Below are 3,750 nucleotides of genomic sequence, written 5' to 3' on the forward strand. Positions count from 1 at the left end.
GCTTTGAAATTGCCGATTGAGCTCAATGGAATGATGGCGCGGTCGGGCTGGTCAGCGATTGGTGAACGAATTGTGGAAGGAAGGGAAAAGGAAAATGGCTAAATGCTGCAGATGTCGTTGAAAGGTTAGTAGACAGCTTTCATTTGTATTATAAATATATTTTATTTTAATGTTTGCAAGATAATGATTTCTACATCTACTGTATTTTCGATGAGCGATTACCGTTATCGGGTGGAGACTATAGGGCGACGGCGATGTTCGGCATTTGCTTTGTTCGCCGAACTCCACGTGCCTTCCGCCATTTAGACTTATTTTATTGCTAATTTACGGGATGTTTTATACATAAAGGTATTTAACTCTGAGGGCGAACTATAGTGCCACAATTTTCATTGATTTTTTGTACAAATACGATTTTACAATACGTTCATTATTGACTGGTGTGTTGAACGGCGGCGTGGTCGTGGAATATAAAGTAAAGAGCTTACAGACAGCTAACATTGCAAATTGTCGCAGGAGTACGATGGCGGCCGGCGGAGAATTCGTCGAAGGGTGGTTGGTGGCCCAAGTTCTCGGGGAAGGTTCTTACGGAGAGTGAGTGTTTCGTAGTTTATTTATCAGCCGGCGTTTTCAATGCAAGTTAAGAATGTGTGCAATTATCATAGGCTACAACGTTATTAGTGGTGTGCATACAGTAGTCGAAACCTATAGCCGGGAGAAAGAAGCCTTGCAATTTGGTCAAGGAATCTTATGACAAGGCCATCCAGCTAAATGTGAGTTTATTCATGTATTTTATTATTGTATATTAATAAATCATACTAATAACAATAATAATTACAAATTACATTTTTGGTTTTTAATGATTAGTAAAGACAAAAATTTTTTGGATATATAACCCAGTATTGCCCCCACTGTGAAGCGACTGAATGCTTGTTGTACCTATTGTAATTGTATGAAAAATAGTGCACATGTGGTAATAATAGATGTTAATTTAACAATTGTAATAAATAACTATGGAAGTACCATAACAAGCAATGCAATCCTGACTTGTTAATTGGTTAAAGTGTAGAGTGGAACAAAATGATGAGGTACTGGAGTCCTAATAGTGGAACTTTTCCCTTTCTAATATTTAAACTATGGATAGATAGATAGATGTAGTAGATTTGATCAGCAGGAATAAGGATAATAAATCTTTCTGCTTCTCTGTATTATTGTCATTTGTCATGGGAAACAAAATAACAATTGTTTTGTTAGCTTTTAGCGAGTAACTTAATATATGGAGAGCAGTAGCTATTAAAAATGGCCTGCGGCCAATTTAATTGGCTTTCGGAATGTTCATGGTAATGTTAAATGGAAGTAAAAAGTGGCAAACTTGTAAGCAACCTTATAGGAATAGTTAAGATAGTGAAGTGGTAGTTTCCCTTAGAGATTTGTAACAAGCTAATGTGTTGCATATGCTGACTTTGAGGATTCACATGTAGCAAAATAATGTAGTGACATTGAATATGTTAACGGATATAGGGGAAGATGAACAGAAAATAGTATTTTCCTTCCCTACCTCTGCCAATTTCACATCCGCTTTCCACCCGCCTTCTTATTGCAAAAAGATGGGGAAGTGGAGTCGCCTAGATTTGGGCTCCCAGCACCTCATTTTTTGGAAGCAACAAAGAACTTGAAGTCTGTCTTATGTGAGGCCTAGGTATCGCGTCGGTGGTCGGTCTTATATAATCGGCCTTCGGTCCATGTCCTTCTGTAAGGTTGTTACCATTTAAAAGGGTTTATGCCGGAGCAGTAAGCCTGGTATCGCTGAAATATTATTAAGAAGCAGGCGCGGGCGGAACTGATGCGCGGCAACAACATGGTCGCCGACGCGGCCGCCGCCATCCTTGAAAGTTTATCCACCCCGCGCCCGCGCGCTCGGCGTCGTCGAACGTTTTTATGCGCCTCAATATTTTTGGTCACGCTCTTATAGTATACCGCATAACGAAGCCGAGCTGTCGGCAGCTTCGCCTCGGCGGCTGACCGCGTGTCGCTCTACTGACGGAGCAGAGCGCAGCGCGCCTGGGCGCAGTTCAGCGCAGCGCGCATCGCGCTCTCTAGCAAAGCACACCCCAAACTACTTACGTAGATATTTTACTTGCACAGCTATTTATGCTTCTACGTTTCCTAAAAACTTGCACCAATAGTTAAGTGAATAGAAAGTGAAAATATTGGTGTCAATTTTTTTTCGTTACGGCAAAATTATATGAATTCAAAAAAAATCTGAGAAAAGAGTTTGTGAGCATTAATGAACGATATTACAAAAATCGATTAGACAACCTATATCTATCCCTGCTTACTTATAAATATAAAAAAGAAGAAAGGTTTGTATTTTTGTATATATTGGAATAACTCAAAACTCATACGTTATCAGTGAATATCATGGATAAGGTTTCTTATTATTTTTGTTAAATTGAAGCGGACGAATTCGCGAGCAACAGCGAGTAAACAATAAATGTATGCGTTTTATTAGAGGATGTGTATTTTTAAAAATAAAATTATCTCATAAAAAATAAACAATATGAAAAACTGCGGAGTCTCGCTTCCCTTACTAAAATGTGTTAGATGTCATGCAACACCCAGTCATTTTATTTAATGAACCATATATTGTGAAACGGAGCAATTACACGGCACCATCATTTCGGAAGAATACCACTTGCTGCTATCCCATTGTTATCTAAACCTAAGCAAAGATCTCGAGAATGACGTATTTTATTTAGAAGTTTATTGGCGGCTTGCTCCTGCGCCAACGGCAAGGTTCAGGTTCATAATAGACACTCATTCAAAATACTAGATTTACATGACATCTAACACATTTTTGGGGAAACGAGACTCGGCAGTTTTTTATATTTCTTATTTTTCATGTAATTTCACTTTTTTTTTGTAGGATATCCTATTTAAATTTTCCTATTCCCCATATTAAAAACTAAAAAAAGTATGGATTTTAGATTTTTCCCTTTATACATTGACTACTACCTACCTATATTCAAAATTTCAAGGTTGTGGGACTGCTAGAAGTAACTTAGAATTACGATTACACGAGCTTTCCTTTAAAATGTAAAGAACTATTTAACTATACTTTGTAAGCAACAAACTACAATTGTACAACATTTTTGGTTTGTAACAAAAGGTATATGATACCTATTTATGTAAAAATATTCAAATCTTTATCTACAATTAAGTAAAAATTAAGTAAAAACCCGTGTAGTTTTGGTTCACTCGTATTTTTGATGAAAGTATAAAATACTAGCTGTTCCCATGCAGCTTTATCCGCATGAAATTATGAAAATTTATTTTATCGTTTACATTTGTCAAATTATCAATAGCAAATGTCAAAATGACATGACATGACATGATAAACCTTAGCAATCTTTCTTTCTTGATGTTGGCAGCAACTTTGGTCTCTTTCCTCTCTTATCCAAATTTTTTCCCTCTAAGTTTAATGGCCTGAAATATATAGCCTAAAGCGTGACGTAAGTTTAGGGATTATTTATTCAAAAAAAAAATATTTTAAAACATGCTGTAATTGCTGACATCTTAGGCAAGGAATTGTGTGTTTACGCTTTATTATAATAGTATAGATTTAAAATTATCAAACTTCAAGATTTTTCATTATCTCCATCTATCGGCTGACCGCTGGCTATATTCTAAATATCAAGTTAGCAGCACCATTGGAAGTGCCTTAAATTTAAGGAAGGAAAGTTAATACGGAAA

The sequence above is a fragment of the Papilio polytes genome, unplaced genomic scaffold (assembly GCF_000836215.1).
Source record: "Papilio polytes unplaced genomic scaffold, Ppol_1.0 DF820645.1, whole genome shotgun sequence".
Lineage (NCBI taxonomy): Eukaryota > Metazoa > Arthropoda > Insecta > Lepidoptera > Papilionidae > Papilio > Papilio polytes.